At 38.9% G+C, this 19,867-nt stretch overlaps 1 protein-coding gene across 1 annotated transcript in view; it reads left to right on the top strand.

Moving 5' to 3' along the window:
• casz1 (castor zinc finger 1) overlaps nt 1–19,867 on the top strand; it is a 170,108-nt gene that overhangs the window by 65,684 nt on the left and 84,557 nt on the right. The window contains exon 3 of the mRNA XM_086141194.1: nt 12,553–12,610. The gene's annotated coding sequence lies outside the window, so the exon portion shown is untranslated. The remainder of the gene's footprint in view (nt 1–12,552; nt 12,611–19,867) is intronic.

Raw genomic sequence — 19,867 nt, 5'->3', positions numbered from 1 at the left:
GGATGACTAATGATAATATTGATTATAATATTCCATTGAGCTTCTTAATGCTTTCGATATATATATATATATATATATATATATATATATAGAAAGCATTAAGCGTATACGTATGCATGTATGTATGTACATATTAGTACTTCTTTTTTATGAGTGTGTGGGTGTGTCAAGTTGATGGGTTAATGAGGAAAACTGTATTTTTATTAATGCAGAAAATGCATCCTAATTATCATTTTGCTATAGTTTGAAGCTCCTTACTTTATGGCATTTTATCTGATCCTTCTTAGAGAGTCCCTGGCTTCCCTCTCTTAGAAGCTCTAAAGAGGGACAAAGTTAAGAGTGAGCATTATCACACAAACTCAAAATAACCCCAGAATTCAGACAGTGCCTTATTAGGTAATGACTCCACAATGGGAAGTAAGTGAAATAAAAATTTATTGACCTGTGTTTCTTTGTGTCCAGGCACAAGACAGCATAACCAAAGAAAGAACTGTTGGCCAGAGGCTTTACCTTGAGAATAAATAAGGTTTTGTGTACTTTCAGTGTGGTTTGGCTGTATTAGTCTGGGTGAATTTATTATTGTCATTTTACCAGGATTATGAAGTGTGTCAGCTGCCCGGGTAATGAAATGGTTAGTTAAGCAGTAGTGCCCAAGTCTTTAATATAGTAAGACATTCCAATTTGAAACTGATCTTTACACATATGAAAAAAAATATCGAACCAGGCGAGTAAGTTCAACAGCTAAAACAGCGCTGGTTTTGGGAAAGTTGTCGTAAAAAGTTGATGATTGATCTACATGGAAAAGAACTGTTGGTTTTAAAAATGATTACACTAGTTTTCAAAGGGGTTCTGTGTTAGATAAGGACAGGAAAACAGGGAATTGTAGGTATGTGCAGTTGGATGGGATGGGGTGAGTGGTGTCACATGTGGTCCAGTTTAGGAAAAGTGACACTTTGCCTTGAAAGTCTCTTCGGGACAGTTAGATAAGGAATTTAGTGGCTTTATCACAAATGCCACTATTTAATTTAAAAGGGTAAGGCACTTAGGATCTGGCACCGGTCTTTCAGTCTAGTGATAAATTTGCAAGAAAGTGGAAAAGATTGGAGCCTGGGAGCAGATAAGAAGGATACAAATATAGAAGTGACATTATAGTGGGTATTAGTCAGGTGCTCCCCTGAACAAGTGGCTGGTTCTTGATATGCCTGAGAATGGGTCATGGCTGCAGGCTGTTTTTTCCTACTTCAGAGTTGCTTCATGTAAAGCATCAGACAATGTTGAAAACAATGCTTTGTGACATATCTTCAACGTTGATTCTATATTAATTGCTTTTGCATTGCTTGGAATTGCCACTTAATTTATATAGCCCATTTCAGATTTACAGGAAGCGCTGACACAGGCTGCAGCTCAAGCCACAGCTGGCTTGACCCAAGACTGGACAGGACTGACTTAATGCACAAAGGAACAAAAAAATCTAGATTAAAAGAGGGGGCAAAAAGAAAAGGCAATCTGAGATTGTTCATGTGGTGCTGAGGCTTATAAAGTGTAACACACTATTTGCTGCTCGCCAAATTCATCTAGAATTACAGAAAATGCACCTCTCTTTACAGCATAAACTGTAAGTGCTTGTGTCTCTGTTGTTAAAAACTACATACGCATTCAGCGTAAGGCATTAGGCAGACCTGCTCTGTGATGACACATGTTGGTAAAATGGTTATCTATGAAAATATGAGCACAAAACAATGGCAATGCTGTTATCTGTATGCAAATAAGTCTCTTCTTGTGACTAAAATTAACAGGTTCAACCCTTTTCTAAGAGGCATTTGGACAGTACTTTGGTAGAAAATTGCAAAGAGGGAAATGCTCAAATGGAAAAGTATGTTTTATATAATCTATTAAAACAAACCGATAATCCTGTACAGATTTAGAACTGATTGGAAGTTGTGATCGGGTTCCTTGTCTTCTCTCTCATTTTAATATAAATTCCCTGACTAAACATCAGACCCCTCAGATCCTTTATCATTTGTTTCTGTGTTCCTTGTAAAACCTTTTTTCCCCCACTTGTTCACCCTTTGTCCTGCGCTTCCTCCCTTGACTTTTTTTTTTTAATGTAACAGTTGGTGTGTGTTCTTCTTGGCAAGGCTCCATACTTTGATTTATGTGGTTTCCAGAAGTCCCGAACTGCAGTCCCAGGCCACTCTTTCTGTCATTGGTAGGACTGCTGTCTCTTTAGACTCCATTGACTCCTTTTAACCTCCTCCCACCTTCCTCACACTGAAGCAGCTGCTTTCCTTCCCGCTGCAAATTCTGCATGGAAATATTATTCCCATTATTTAGTTCTAATCTTGGGTTTGCTGTGGGCAAACATAAATGTATGCTGGCAAATACAGTTAGCTTTCTACTCCGGCATATACCAAATGACCGAATATTTTTCACTCTGTTCCAGGCACTGCTGAAAAGGCTAGTGATTATAAATTAGGGAATCCTAATTTAATGAGCCTATTTATAAGCTTTAAGCTACCAAGCCATTAACTGTTCTCTACCAAAGATATGTAAACCTAGATCACAGTTAATTAGCTCTCATGAACCCACCACTAGCATCATCCTCAAAATAGTATTTTAAGATATTAGAGAAGGAGAGAGGTAGAGGCTGCGAAACAGTAGTTCGGAGAGGGCCTTTTGTAGAGGACAGTCAGTGACCCTATATGGGCGCCTTTCTTGCACATAGCAGCATGTTTAAAGGGAAACTGATAGGCAGGTGAAATATCTGCCACTTACAGAAAAGAGGCAGTGAGGACAGACAGGACAGAATGGATATGGATTGGGTCACAGGCTGACGAAGCCTTCCTAAGGAAATGAATATTCCTTGTAAAGTGCACTTGGTGACACTTAGGACAAAATACAAGAGCAAAGGAAAGCCATTCCTCCCTTCGAGTTGACATGTAAAACATTACACATTAAATGAGACGATTTGTGACACAAATTGCAAAGGCAACTAATATATATAAGAAATATATATATATATGTATGTATAAGAAAACATAATGCAGTGCATCTTCAATTTTAAGTATAGACATGAAATTGACCATTGACGGAAAATAATCAATTGACTTTTTTCCAGCGCTGAAGTGTGTACGTATCCACTTTCACCCAACCAGCAGAGATACATATTATCTGGTGGTCTTCCACTTTGTATCAGATGAAGGCAAAGCAGTGGATGCAGAGCTAAACATGCCCAGGGGGGTGGAGTGAAACCGGTGTCTCATTTTCAGGGGCAAACAAACAGATACAGGGAGCAGACATGGCTGTCAAGTCTCCCTTGGCTTCCCTGTCAACCCTGAGGGCAGTGGGAAGGGGCAACGTGTATACTGTGGCGATGCCACATAAATCTGCATCATTCTTGAGCTGAAATACATGATCAGACAACCATGCACATTTTCAGTGGATAGATACATTTATTTGAATATGCCGTTCAAACACTCAAAAAAAAGCAAATGTTTTGTGTTGCTGCTCCCAAATTTGTATCTTTAGGTCAGAAGTTTGACCTTCCAGGTTGAAAAGGAACAGATTTAGAAGGCAAACTTGGCTCCATTTTTGACTTTCCCCGGATTGATCAGTGATTGTGCTGGCGCCAAGCAGCTGTATAGCTTTACAGCAGCGAGGAGGAGGTTTAGTGGTTTTCAATAGTATTTCAGGATATCCTTGCTGCTGTTGCTGCAGTTTTTGGCAGAGTAACAGCTGCGACCAGCATTAGTGTACAAGCAGACAGTTCTTAATGTTCCCCAGCCCTAGCTTCATGTGTCACATGGACCCCATCCAGGCTTACCCTTTTGCCATTCACATTTGTTGGATTGCTTGAAAGTAATGTGAGACTAGCAATTTACCATAAGCTTCTGGTGATCCTTTCATTTTGGTTTCAGGAAAGTAACGATAATGTGACCATTTGTGACATTTCGGTGGCCTGTGTTTGCCCGCAGAAGACAAACAGAGTAGAGACACCTTTCTAATTAGATGTGATTTATTATCAAAGATGAAAAGTGATTTATCACTTTTTTTTTAACCTCTCCCTGGACCAAGGGAAATTACTTACATAGCTCTGTTGCTTATAATTTGACAACACTGCTTTGAATTCACTGAGATGTAAAATTAATTCTAGCAGTTGTTTTCGCATTTGCCTTGCGCACTGTTAAAAATCTGAGAAAAATACAAATGATTGGGCTTGGCTCAGTAACTTCATGGGGGGGGGGGGGGAAACTGGCTGAGGTTCAGTGGTTTTAGGCCTTTTGAGGGTTTGTGTGTCAGGATTTATGTATTTAATTACACACCCATTCTACTAATGTAAGTGGAAAAAAGGGAAACAGATAAAAAGCCCCATCAAGCCTATAAGCTTCTAGATTCTCTCTTACTGAAAGTTGGCTGCTGCCGCTCCTTAGCTCCCCTTGAACTGGGCTAATACTTGTCTATTCCGATTAGGATTAGAATGTGAAGCATGGGCTCAGGGACCCAGGACTCGTAATCTAATAAATCAAGATAAAAAACTCTGAGATTGGTTTACAGCGGGCTTGGATTTACTATTGGCCATCTCAGAGAAGCAGGGATTAACACAGCATTTGGTGCTGTAGCTACACACCCCCAATTCAGTTTAAATGGAGAGACAGATTGTGTAAGGGGGTTGTAAGGGAGGGAAGAGGTCTTAGTGGAAGGAAGAGAAGGAGAAGGCCTATCTTGAGCCTTGTATTGCCAAACGGACAGAAAGGTGTACTCGCTGTTACAAAGGAGAAGACAGAATTCCCTTTAACATTTTTTACACTATCGAATCCTGTTGAGTATAGTAGTAGTGTAAACCTAAAATTTGGGACCAGGGATCGGTCATAGTTCTGTTGGCCCAGTTGGTAGAATCAGGTGTTCCTCCAGTCGGAAAGGTTCGCCTTTCGATGACCGGATCCTCCTGTCTTGGGCATGACACCGATCCTTCAGTTGCATGGTTAGTGCCTTGGATGGTAGTTCTGCTGCTGCTGGTGTGTTGAGTTAGCGTGTGACATGGTGAACGTAATCCAATATACAATGCTTTGATACCACTAACTGATGAAAGCACTAAGTAAGTGGAGAACATTTTTCATTAACCAGAGCAAAGTTGAATATTTGGAATTGAAATGCTCTGCAGATGCTGTTGTAGGATCCTGGGGCGTTCCAAAGCCAGATGAGCTGTAATCCTCTCATTTTGTGCTTGGTCTCCTTCTAATCTGATGTGTCCATAACACTTCCAATGGGATTGGCCCAGGATATTTCACAGTCAGAAGACTTAACCATTTCAGCTGCCTCCTTCAGATGCAAATGAGGAGCAGATGTACTCTCTATTCTCTTCGTATTGCTTAGCTTCTCCCATACTTTATGTTTAAAGTTTATCCCACAATGAAAAGTTGCTTTGACAAATATTTGGACCGACAAAAATCCTGTAACCATAAGGGAGCACTAAAATGTAGTTTAGATGGAAAATTGAGAATTGAATGTGATCTGAAAAACTTCGGTGTCCTGCCATCATCGCTGTCAACCTCACCCTCTTTCTATCTCTCAGTCATGTAGATTTACTAAAATCATGTCTTACTATTATGGATTCAGAAACTGCATATTGATGGTGGGCCATTGAAAAAGGTAGTTGAGTATTACTGCCATTTCTCTCCAACAGTTACATTAAGCAACTGTCTTGTTGTACAAACAGCTAACATTGTCAAATGTCAATTGTCTTCCTCTAACCATCTTTCACTGGACCACAAAATGTTCAACAGTTAACAAAAGTTAATGTCTATGTACATGACCCGCTTTCCCATGAATAGGAATATACTAATCAATATTCTAGAACAGAAAAATTGGGAAAAATTGACTCGAATGAGAGAGTGAATCCTTGTCCTGCCGTATATGTGGCCCTGCGATTGACTGGTGACCAGTCCAGGGTGGACCGCGTCTCCTGGCCGATGGCAACTGGAATAGGCTGCAGCATCCCCAGTGACCCTGAGCAGGATGAGCGGCATACGATGGATGGATGGATGGATGGATGGATGGATGGATGGATAGTATAGGACCAGAATGAGACAATTTTCAAGTCAGTAGATTATTTCCACTAATTCCAAGCGCTACAGACCCTGGACACAACAACCAGCCACAAACATACAAACATACATGCAAGAATGAACTTAAGCATTATGTTGAGAGGAATGGTTTAGTCGAATGTTTTATATACTAACCAATCTTTGAAGGAACAACCCTAAAAACTTGCAGAATGACAGACCTAGTATGGTGAACTTGATGGAGCCACCAGGTGACAGCTCTGAGCTCTGTTGCTGCTAACAAATAAGACTCTTCACAACAATAGTGTTTTTTGGGTTGATGGTTCTTATCGTCAGAACTGTTTGATGGACATAAATGAAATGTTTTTAATCCTTTGCAACGATGTTTCTTTTGGAAAAATACATTTTAGACTAATCTGTAATCTTCTGAAATCCCAGTTCATGTGTAACATAGAGAATATCATTCATAGAATTGTTGACCTCCTCAATCGCACTTGCCCCCCCCCCCCCCCACACACACACCAAAAACTAAACAAAACAAAACAAAAAAAAAAAAACGAAGAAATGAATGAATGTATGTGTGTTTTTGAGATGGCGAGTTGGTAGAGTGGTGACTTCTGAATAACGACTACTGGTACTTTGGATCTTCGGTTATTGAATTGTAATTTTGTAAGTCGCTTTGGATAAGTAATGTAATGTAATGTTGACCTGTAACCTTTCTAATGGATGAAAATAAAATACATTTAAAATGTTTAATTCTTCTAGAAGAAGAATATGATTTATCAGGTCAGAAAGAATCTCAAAGAAAATTGCTGTTGGTGCAACAAACAAACCTGTTGGTTTACATGACCTTTGGCACCTTCAGGAGTTAATAAAAAAGTAGTTTCAGTTTGAGAATTTTCTATGCTTTGGTGTGACATCACTATTCTAGTCCTATGTTAGATATATATTTTATGGCTATCTAACCATATCTATCATTTTTATCAACTCAAAGTTGCTTTTTTTTTGTTACTCAGAAAGTCTGAAGGGATCTAAAATATAACAATCAAAACCACCTGTAATTTGAGGTCTTTCCTTTCTGATATTGGGATTTTACATGAAATTTTACATATCAAAAGTGGAATGCGCTTTCATCTGCTTCCTTGTCTTGTTAAGCAACATCAAACACAGGAGATTCTTTCTATATCCCCATATAAAGGTTGAAAAATCCTAGCAACACACCATGGCTTGTACTAAAGAGGCCTTTCTTTCTTTCTGAGGGAACTGTTAGTAATATCACCGGGCAATTAGCAAGGAAACGAGAGAGAAATAGAGAAGCCAATTACTTCTGTGAGTTAGCTAAAGGCCATTTTAAACTGTGTGCCCATGACATAATAATGTTTATGGTAAATATTATAGTTGGAGACAGTGAGTGCATGGCGTGAGAGGCAGGGGAAAAAAAGGCATCAATCTCAGATCGAGAATAATTTATTAAGATCTGAGATGCGGCAATTACGTGTAAAGGACCAAAAAGAAAAAAAAAAAGAAGAAGCCAACTCTCCAGGAACCGCATACATGATTGCAATCTTGATTAAATCCCCCTGGATCTAATGAGTTGATTTTCTGCTGTTAATATTGCATTGGCTGATGATGGATTCGTTAAGATAATGGAACGAAGCTAAAATATAAATGACTCCCTGTCAAGGAGCAGATTTTCGTCATTTTCTGTCTGACACCTCCGCCGTGGGGATTTGGTGAGGCCTTTTTGTGTTTAGAACCATAAGGAGCTAGAATACTAATTGCTCATGTGTGGACGCCTCTAATGCCTCTCCTCCTCCCTACACACCAATCCTCCCTATCATCTTGGTACATTTTTCCTTCACATCTCTACACAGAAGCAAAGCCACGGGGGCATTTCTTTGTTCAGTGTTGACAGTTATTTTTGTATAACATAAAAAAATAACATCACAATACACATATCATTTCTTGTTAGACAACAAACACGTTTATGCTGTTTAACTGATGTCACAAAAACTGCCACAAGGGATAAATGTGTCAGCAAAATGGCTCCTATATAGACCAGTGTTTTTGAAATTGATTAATATATGATCTTGTGCTGAACAGCAGTGACTAATATTCATCTTTTTTGAGTTCCGTAGGTCAACTGTTGAAGTTAAATATCCAAAGCTGAGTGTATTGATGTGGCACTGAACCCGTACCTAAGTATTTTTTTGTAGTTTGGGCAGAAGCCTGGTATAAAATGTAGCAATAGCACTTCTACCCCGAGTGTAAGTTGAGGAAATTTGCCATTGTGTGCAGATCTGAAAGCGCTATCAGTTTCTTTCAGGTTTGCAAAACTTTTAAGGTTTACAGCCTCAGCAAACATTTTAGTCAACAAGTGTTGACGACACATTTGAAGGTAGTTTTTCAGCAATGATTCAGTGAATGAAAGTAGCAGTTTACTAATTGCATACCTCAAAGAGTCGTGATGTTTGATGTAACCCACCTATCAAATCATAAACTTTTTCCATAATTATCGTAATCACCATTGTTGTTTAGTTTCATGCTTGGCTTGAACATTCCTTTGTGACAATAATTATTTATTTCCCCCTTTTTGTGTGCTATTGCTGGGGAACCTGCCTGATTGGGCTGTCCACAAGGGCCTTTCTTGTGTTTGTCACTTTGTGTGTCGCTTAACATGGTTTTACTAAAAAGTCTTTTTCATCAATCAAAAAGCTAGTTGAAAATAGGCTTTGTTATAGCAAGGCCTAGGGTCGTGTGATGCCTGCTCTGCCTGGTGACAGGTCATCAAAAGGGATAAATAGGAATATTTTGGGGGTGGGGAAGAGGTTTCCATGGTACTGGCACTTGTTGCACATGGATCACCATTCTTTGGTTCTGCATGAGATTGAGGTTTCAAAGGGCCAGACAACAAAAATTAGGCAATGAGGGGACAGCGGGACTGTGGAGGTAGCTGCCCTCAAGCCCCCATCTCTGTCCTCTCCTGGGGAAAAAAGAGAATAGGAGCCATAAGCAACGGCACAAAAAGGGGCCTACTGGGTGCTGTCAAATATACATGGGTAAATGGTCAGTTTCACATTCTGCAAAGTGCAAAATGTCAGAATGAAACAGAAAAGTGAACACAAAGTGCAAAACTATTGTGTGTATTTTGGTTGCTTCCACTTGTATCGCTAGAATTCAGATCTTATACAAATCTGTATACAATAGATCTTATTCAGTTTATTCTGCTTTGTCTGAATTCAAACAATAGCAGAATTTCAACTGCTCTAAACAGTGTTTTTATACATAAAATAGACATTTGAAAATTCAAAAAAACATCACAAGGTTTCAAACTTCCCGCACAAAATGACATGTTTTGTCACTGTTACATGTTCTCATACAAATGAATGTATCATTGCTCATTGTTTGGCTGTACTCACTTGCTAGCTTTGTCAACCTAGGTTTGTTCTCCCAACATATCTATTTGTTACTCACAAAGTTAAGAAATTGTAGGTTTGCATCTCAGTCTGTCAGAGTGTTTTCCACACAGAGAATCTGCTAGTGTGTGTGGCGCTGCAAAGCTGGTGTGCGTGTTGCATTGTGCACAGCATACACCACTGTGCTGCTTGTGCAACTGTGCATAGAACAGCACCGACATTGGTCACGCCGAGGCTCTTGGGTATGGTGAACATGTGACTAGTTGATGCATCTCTAGCAACCATAGGTCCACGCGTGCAAAACTAGCCCACTGGTTTAGCTTCCTCAAACCATAGCAATTCATTGATGCTTGTTTAGGATTAAAGAGGTATTTCAAGACCAGACACAATGAAACAGGCTTCCTTTGTACTAAAAATATGTGTGCATAAAAAGTTCAAAGCGATTACCCGATGTATTCCAACTTAAAGTCTTCAAACAATTATGCATTTAAGTATCTTTGCAAATGCCATTGAGAGGTCAAGGTTTTTTGTGTGTCAGGAGTCCTTTATGCAATTTGCAATAATTTCCATAGCATCAACGCTCTCACCTTCAATAACAAACAAGGTTACACTCATGTATTGCTGTCAACACGCACAATCAGACCTGAATGCGTTTCTGTGTTTGACTATTCACGCTTAGATAAAGATTGTTTGGTTGAAAAATTGAATTGCGTACTAAGGGGCAGATTTTATGCAACAGTATTTATTAATTTTGGCATAAATTAAAGGAAGCATATCATTAAAGTGTTACTGTGTCAGCTTATAGTATAGATTATGTTAATTTTATACTAGAGGGATGTCTATAGATCCATCTTATTCTAACTTTTGTAGATTTATTTAGTTTGTTCTTTGAGGTTCTCAGCAATGTGCTGTCAGTCTGTTTAAAAGGTTAAGGCAGTTGGGATATGTTCCTTGATGGGATTTTATCATGCTAGGCATGCTCTGTTTCCTGATGAATATATTAAAATTATTACTGTGCAAACAGAGTTTCTAATTACTGACCTGCTTGCCATTGTACTCTGCGTTCTGTATGCCCCCCTTCCTCTCCATGCCTTGTTTATTTATCTGCACCAGTGAATACAGAATAGTCTATGCAATGTCATTTCCATCCACATGAAAATGATTTTGAAAATGCCAATCTTGCCTATTATACAGTGTAATTACTTGTCTGCTTTTTGATTTTATCATATCTTCAGCCAGTAGGAAGATACTTGGCAAGGCTAAACATCTTAGCAAAGCTTGTCAGCTGATGAAATGCATTAGAAAAAAAATATCTCTCATTTTGCAAAGGAAAACGCAATCTACCACATTTACAATGTCAGTGATAGTTTATTGAAGGATTTACTCACTGCATGAAAGATTGAAATTCAGGCCGATTGAGTATATTTGTTGTCAGTTATTTATGAATATGTAATTTAGACCATGAGATTTCAGTGGAATACATATTTCAGTGAGATGCACAACACACTTTGAAAAAAAAATGTATGTGAAATATTATAAGAGAATGTGATTGCATTCTTATCTTATGAACTTGACCGGTTCTTTTCCCTTAGCAGGTTTTTCAACTTACATTGCCAAAGAGGTTCTTTTTTCAAGATCACTGTCATAGTCCCAGTTGTGTGTCTTATAGTACTTTATACTTTTTTGAAGTAGTTTGCTCACGTATACTCATTTAAACATACACACAAAAGCATATATATATATATATATATATATATATATATATTGTTATGTGTATGTTTGTGTGTGTATGTGTGTGTAAGGGGAAAGTGTCACCCATTTATGTGAGCATCTGCTCTACATCATGGAAAAGGGCAATCCTGTTGTTTACTTGTCTGCCTGCAATGTTGCACAGGGGGTTGATCAGGGGAGTTGATAGGAGCTGCAATTTAAAAAGAGGACACTGCAGCTCTGAACAAAAACAATTAAAGGAAAATGAAAGACGTCCCCCAAGGGTTAAAAATAGAAAATTATCAACATGCATGCTGGAATCCACTGCGTCCCATATCGCCCCCCCACCCCCTCCCCCCCATGCACCAGCACCCCTCCCACCCCAACCCACCCCACCCTCCTCAAACTTACTGGGCCTGCATTGTTATGTATGATCAGATCTGCCAGTTCTTCCTCTAAGCTCCTTGTCACATTTTGACTTAATGAAGTGCAACTTAGAAGGGAATTGGGTTCATCATGCTAGTCGCACGATGCTCCCTTGTTGTAGCAAACAGGAGTGGCATGGGACCGAAGCGCTACAGCGCGAGTCGTTATCATTCCGGTCAGTCTGTTTAACACAAAATTAAACAAAGAACTAATTAGTGCCTCATGAATTAATAACTGCACTGTTGCTGAGAAGAAGTTAGGTTGCTGAGGGGAGATATAAAATAAGTAGGAAGATCAGGTTAGAATTATTATTACTTTTTCGGGGATGCATGAGCTCTCAAGGTTAGGAAAGTTTTGAGAGGATTTAAGAATGGCTCAACTTGCTCTGCAGAAGTCAGTTTCTGTCCTGATGCTAGACTTTGGCTGAGTTAATGGATGTCATACAAGAAAAGCCACTTTTGCTTTTCTGCATATTAAAGGAAGACATGCAGTTTTAACCATGAAGTGTTATATTCTGTCACGTAATTAATGCTTCTGAGATCTCAAATAGAAGTGAGAACGTTAAGGCGAGGTCAAGTAACCTCTGATTTCTGAATGAGTGCAAATGTATTTGGCCAACAGTCAAAATATACAACTACTCCAGATAAATCACTTTCTCGCCGTTGCTTCTCCCTCGGTCACCCACCGCTTCCCCGAGCTGCGATATAGGGGACAGTGATGTGCATTCAGGAATGAACAAAAGTATTTTATTTATTTTTGTTATTTATTTATTTATTTTTTATCATCCATAAGCTTGCTAAATCATGTCAAAGACTATAGATTGGATGACATGGGTAAATGTATGGATTTCTCAAGAACATGTTTGCACATGCATATACTGTATACTGGAATAATCAGTGTCTAGGTTTTTAATGTTTCTTCTTCATGCTCCTTTTCAGATGAAGTGAACCCTCATATGGAGTGACTCCCCAGAAAGACAAGAAAAAAAAAAACGAGGTAGGACAAATCCCCAACATGACTGATTACTGTCCCTACCATCTCCTCTGTTCATATCTACAACAATATCAGGCATCTTCATTAATCCCCATGGATCAATGTGTCTGGGGGTTGTAAAAATTGACAAATGACTTATTAGAATCCCACCGTTTTATTTTCCAACTGATTAACTCACAGCAATGTCGTACACTATACAGGCACACTGATGTATCTGTTTTCCAAACAGGGCCCCTCTCTCTCGCTCTCCCTCTCTTTCTCTCTCTCTCTCGCTCGCTCTTTATCCCTCGCTCTTTCCTTCTCTCTCTCTGTCTCTCTCTTTCTGTCTGTCATGCTATGAAGTATCTTTACGATTTTAAAATGCATGCCCAGAACAATGTTGGGGAAACACTATCAAGCTGCAACAGCTCAAGACTCCAGGAACAACAAGGTGCTTTTGACATATAACAACTGCCATTTTATTAGTTTTTTTGACATAAACAGCTGGTGAGCGACGCTTTGACCGTGTTGTAGCACTTATCATACAAACATGCTAAAATTAACACAAGGAACAGCTCATTGGATCACATTGACCTTGACCAGTGAATGGCATGATCTATATACACTGTAGGTTGGTCAAACAATTTCTAACTTTAGCCAACATCTTTGTTGAATTATTGCTGTTGAGGTGGCACTGGTCTGGTAATTATGACTTCATGTTCTTTTAATCCTGCTTAATGTCTGGATACTGTTGTGGCAACATCCCACACTGTCATCTTGACAAAATAATGTAATTTTTCCACTATATGGCATTTATTACTGTAACAGACATTAGACACAGACATCTAAGTACAGATGACATCCACCAAATTAACAAGAATATAAAAACCCTTTGTAGCTGATAAAAAAAGATAAATAAATAAATCTGCCTCTGTACAATTTGACTCTCGAGAGGATGTTAATGACTTGTGACTTCAAGAAACTGGGTTGATTTTTTTTCTCTCCCTGAGATGAAACCTTCTGTGCTAATGATGTTAGCTGGTATGAGTACAATGCTGATGTGGGAGTCTGTCATGAGGATGCATGCAACAGCCCTTGCCCCTGGCCTCTTAGTCAAAAGGGATCTAAACATTCAGTAGTGACATCTTTGGCTGTCTCCTGTCAGCCCAGGGACCCTTGATATCAGTAAGGGGTGGCATAGCTGTGAATTGAGGTAGAGGGCTCGATCAGAATCCTTTGTTTCTGATAGTGTCATTCACACACCAGAGAGAAGACACACTCCGTGCATCAATCACAGCCAGAAATATCTGGCCAGCGTATGTCTCGTGACACTTCCCCCGAACAACAGTATCCATATATTCTTACATTTCTACCATATGGATGACTTTTGAATGTGGAGAATCGGCACCATCATCAGACCGCAGCGTTAATGGATGATACTAAACTATGCAGGTTACTTCAAAAGGACCACATTAGTGAAGTGGAATGAGGCCTTCCGCTGTTATGTGTGTCATATGTCTAAATATGCCCTTGTCTAATCACATCGCAGCACAACAAGCTGGTTATACATGGCTTGTCCTGTATGCAATCCAAACTTGTACCGACCAACTGGCTTTAACTTTAGCATACTCTTCCCCTTTTGACTCTTGTAGACTTAGGTTAGGGAGTTATATAAGGTCACAGTCCCCCACTTAGACAGTGGGAAGAAAATGAAACTGGAGAATTCATTTTCATTGGTTCCAGGGTGACTCTCAGTGGACCTCATGGCTTTTAATTGAGCTCATTGAGCAGAATTTGTGGCCCTGCTTACCAACAGCAATGGTTTCGCTCTCAAAGCGATAATTTGCTAACCATAACATTCGAGGGTTTCGTAATATACTTTTAATTTGTATTTGAGGGAATCTAAATCAGTCTGATTGTGATTTATTCACTTTGTGGAAATTTTTGTTAATTTCTGTGTAGGATGGAAATGATTCGACTAAACGGGAGTTCACTCAGTCATGGATGATGATAATGAAGTCAGTTTGAATATGGAAAGTCTCTCTTTCTCTCTCCCTCATTTTCTGCCTCTACTCAAAAAAGAACAACTCATGAAGTTCAAATTAGTATTATTGCATCAAAGAAGAAGAAAAACATGAAACCACCTTTATCTGCTCCGCCTTTTGGACTTATTCTCTTACTTTTTGTCCTTTAAAATTTTCCAGTGTGTCAAAACATTCAAAGGCTACATGGATACGGCAGCCCTCTGTAAATATTTATGATGTAATATCTCCATGTGAATAGGCTTTCCTCAGAATCCATCCATCATTACGGGCATACCATGAAAGCCCACCTCCCGGTGGCGGCTATGGGCTGTAGGAAGCTCAGACAGGAGCAGCGTGTCCCCCTCTCATTCAAAGTATTTGTTTTTCTTTTGACTTCGGGCAGCCCAGCTGTGAGGGCATTTTCTGTGTCAGACCCTCTGTTTTCATTCAGGCTCGACTTCAAAGAATATTTCAGTCCCATTGTTTCTGTGACGTGGCTGCCGGACCAAATAATGCCCAAACAGAGAAATGCGATGTAGGTCAAATGATAGCGGTCGTGTTCACGGAAAAAGCTGAATTCTTATGACGAACACGCGGAGCCCTGGTTACTGCCTCACCCGAACTTTTGTGGTCTTTCGCCTCAGCAATGTAACTTTGGAAAACAGAACAATAATGCTGCAGGTTGAAAAACATTTGCGGAAAAAAATCTGCGTTTCAGAGTTTGCATCCAGTGTGTTGTTTTTCTTTTTTTCAGGTTGAAACATTTCTGTCATTGCGCTGTTTGAAAAATTGAAACATGTCTGTCTCAGATACCGATAAAGTTCGGTAGTCTTCGAGAATGTGAAGGTGCACTAGATTTATGAGGTTGCGCGTTTGCGGAATCGGCTAAGCTATGGCCTTACCTAAGTGGATTACAAGGTTAAAGGCTTTTCTTCTTGCACAACTTATCTGCAAAAAATAGGTGTTGCAAATGTTAGCCAAATAGTGCCACCCTGACTCATAATGTTGTCGTAAACCCCTGAGGGTTGCTGAATTGTAATTGATACATCACTATTTTGACAAGCCTGAAAAGGTAATCTGAAATATTATAACACTTGTAGAGCATAGACACAAAATTTATCCATTTATCTGCAATGATGAGAGTCCTTTGTGTTGCATAGAATTATAACATCTATCTAAATAACAAAAGATGTCTCTCACATACATAATATTACTATTGAAATTCAGCCCATGCAACAATACACACGGGTATGAAGTGCTCAGACAAAACTTGACTCAGAAGAGGGAAAAGGTCCACAAAACATCATACACTTTATGAATTGGTGATTTAGTATCTAGCACTTGGTTCAGTTAACTGATTACTTTCAAAGCAGAATATAGCTCCCGTATTGTTCAGTTAGAACTGGCTGTATGTTTGATGACACGCTTTCAGTGTTTAATAGCTATTTTTAACTTTTGTTGCATATACACTTTTGCACTTCTATGTGTTTCATTAAGTCGCCCTTGGACAATACATGCTGAATAAATGCCATTTTTCTGTCGTTTCAAGTGCCTCTTTTCTCTCTGTGGATCCATTCAAGCTTTCAATACCTTTTCTCCCCCTCTCTTCTCCTGTCTCTTTTCTCCACGAGCAGGAGGGTTTTACTTTACTCCTTTGTCATCCTAATTGATTGCATTAACCTTTTGAGTATTGAATTTCCTGTGCATCACGCCGAGCACAATGTGGAATATTATCATAATCCTTCCAAGTAATGGACACAGGGCAATCAACAATGCTTTAGGAAAAGTACATATTTGAAAGATGGAGCATCATATTATTTTCAGTCCAAAGACATAGACTGTTGAGCTTTAAGAAACTTTGTCAATAAGTGAAGTATGTTTTCATTTCATCTAAAAGAGTTATCTGCTTTTATTGTTGGAGTATTGGATATTAAGTGGCTAGCCAAGAAAAAAATAAACTGCAATACTTTCACACAGCTATATGTGTGATCATTCTCGCTTATAAGATAGTTAAAAATATTGAAAAGCTAAATGCTCCTAAATATATTACAGTTTGGTTTTCTTTAGCTGTATTTGTGGTTGACCAAAAAAATTATTGGAATCAGATTCACTATCATAATATCTCATTGAAATTGCACAATTTAGGTCCATAGCCGTGGTCATTCGGGTTGATTTTACCGAACTAAGGGTTGATTCATATAGTTGTATTAGGAATAGAAAGAATAAAAAGTGTCAAACGTCAGAGGAGAGGATCCAAGTCATTCACTGGGCATGGAAAGGTTTACCATACTTTGACGTCGTCACTGAAAATTTGTCCAGGAAGACCAATTGGTCAGTATAATGAAAATAACGAATATTGGGGGTGATTAATTTGTTTAAAGGTGGAGTTTTGTTATAAACCAGAATGTAGATAAGTTACATAAATCCACATTGTCTTAAAACACCATGGCAAAGATGGTGTTGCATGCGCTTGCGGAGGTTATTGGATGGCTTTTTCAGCGACCAAAAATACTACTGAGCACACAGCCTCGAGGCGTCTCTAGTTCTGCTCAACAAACAATTTAAATCATTCATTGTCCATCCCAGTTATCTTGCACTCAGAGTTGTGGCGCTGCATGAACTATTCCCACCTTGACCAGTCGCAAGTCAATCAGAGGGCCACATATGGTAACACAAAAAACAGTGACCCTTCACAACGGCCCACTGTCTTGAGTTAGCCTCCTAGCCTCCTTTTGGACCATGGGAAGAAACTGAAGAACGAGGTGAAAACCCACTCAGACACAGGTAGAACATGAAGACTCTGCACCGTAAGACCCCGGGAGGAGCCATGAACCTCCCCAGGAAAAAGGAAACATAAAATGATTTTAATGCAAGATTAAAAACATAGCCTGATGCCTGTAAAACCCAAACGGCCGAGATGAATTGGACCGGCGTCCTTCTGTTGATTTCAGGTTTCCATCGGGTTTTAAAAATGACCATGGATCAAGCAGTGCTGCGTATACAATTTGCCAAAACTAAAACCGAAGTGGATGGAATGAGCACATACTGTAAAAAACAATCAATGATGAAGCATAGAGTACCTGGCATTGTACTGGGACGTGGACCAAAGTAAACAGTATGTGTTTCAACCAACTGCAGTTGAAGGCGTAGCAAACATTTTTCTCAGTGAAAGCTTTGTGTGTTTTAGTTGACAATGTAAAGTTAATCTTTGAATCGGTTAATCCGATTCTTTTTTGTGGCGGAAACCATGCCTAGAGTATTCCAGGGAACACTTGTGTTCCTCAGTAACTCATAGCCAGTTCTCATACTGTAGTAGACCACCGGGAAGGTGTTGGATATCAGACTGAATGGCAAGGTGTCAGATGGATCAGAAGAGCGAAAAGGAAATTAGTCCAGCGAAAATGTTTGGATTCTAGTCTAGAAAATACAGGGAATTAAAAATTTAAATCCTCCAAAATGATCTTGAACATATAGTGTGGATGCCATGCAATTTAAATTACCTTTTATCTCAAGAGCAAAGAATAGGAAAAAAAAAAAAGGGTGAAAATGTATTTTCAATTATCTTTCTTTGGGGCTTTTACCAGAAGATTACATCTCTGCTCATTGATGATGACGTTAGTCTGTGGGCTTCATCAGATTTTGGCCCTCAAAGTGCGTTGCTCTCAGTGTTTAAAGTGCTAGACTTAACTGTCATGGAACATCATTATCACTCTATGCTACTCGCTGTTCTGAGTGCAAAATTTGCTCTAAAATCGTGCCGCATTAACTACATATTTACTTTTCATGGTTGGATTGCCTTAAGCATCGATCATCCAGTCAGTATTAAGTATTATTCACATTTATGGTATTAAGCTATTTTCTGCCTACAGCATTAATCAAAATACAAACAAGGTTTTTCATTCAGGCCACATTATTAGAACACATAACATGTGCTCTCATGATGATTCTGCAGTATCTGTGTTTGCAGGTATTGCTGTTATATCATAATTTTCTTCCCAAGTAGCACCTGCAAATGACAAGTGCATATTACTCAGTGTGACAGACCAGTTTGGGACGGGGGAAGTTGAATGAGAGCTGTAGAGCTTGTTACACGAACGAGTCATCTAGTAAAGACCCTTTGGGTAAAAATGGTGGATACAGCCCCCCAGGGATACTAGAGGTTGTGCAATAAAGTTATAGCAAAATGTATCTGTAACTCAATCAGAAAAAAAAAAAAAAGAGCCATAGTAAAAGCACACAATGACGTGCGTTAAAGTCAGACTAAAAAAAGATTTAAAATGTGGCCATGGAGAGTTGAATCTCGATACGTTGTGTCGATGATTTAACCGTTGTGTTGTTTGGCTGCCACACTGACATGCCAAATTGTTCGAACATTGTAGGATCAGAGAATATATATAGCATGTATGACAACCGCACATGGTGACAAAAGTGTTAGATAGATATTATTATTATCAAAATCACTGTATGGGAATTGTATATAGTTTGTCATGAATATTTAATTAACTACACCGGATTACATCAAATGATCAATTATCAATTATTCTTAGTACTGTAACAATAATGAAAGTACCGAAGTCTTACATGTAAGGAAGACGTGCCAAGAAAAATTTAAATAATAAAAGAGAAGGTCGCGTACTGCTCCTGGTATAATTTTAGGTCATTGTATTTTTATTTTAAATAATGTATCTTGCGGCACTGGGATGTCACATCAGTACTGCCTTTTAGGGGCTTCAAGAAAGATTTTTCTTGGAAGTATTACTTGAGTTATACAGAATACCTTAAAGGTCTCAAAATTAGGTACAACAAATCTTTGTACATGAATTGCCCTTGTGTACCTTTGAGCAGTCCAGGGTTTACCCTGGCTCTCGCTCCAGCATCCCCCACGACTGTAAGTGTAGGATAAGCAGTAAGTAAGGGAAGAATCAATATCTTTGAACATAAGGTGAAAACTTGTTTTTTATCTGTGATTATTTGTCATGAAAATGATGCAAGGAACAACCGTTTCACCCTGCACAGCAGGGGTGACCAGTTATTTGGGCCAGCGGGACACCTTTCTTTTTCAATTTTTATATGCGGGACAACTGATTTCATGGAAAGTGAACAAAATGAAAATTGAAATCTAAATATTTACATTTTTTTGGGGCATTTTATGCCAAACAAAAGGAAAAACAAAAAGAAAAAAAAAGGAGTTTCTGAATTCAATATCGATTGAAAATATTTATTAAAATATTCAAAGAAAATAGTTAAGCGGGCTGGA

Source organism: Fistularia commersonii, chromosome 34, assembly GCF_037954325.1.
Source record: "Fistularia commersonii isolate RoL2024-O1a breed Wild chromosome 34, RoL_Fcom_v1.0, whole genome shotgun sequence".
NCBI classification, from domain to species: domain Eukaryota; kingdom Metazoa; phylum Chordata; class Actinopteri; order Syngnathiformes; family Fistulariidae; genus Fistularia; species Fistularia commersonii.
This window is presented reverse-complemented; position numbering and strand designations above follow the sequence as displayed.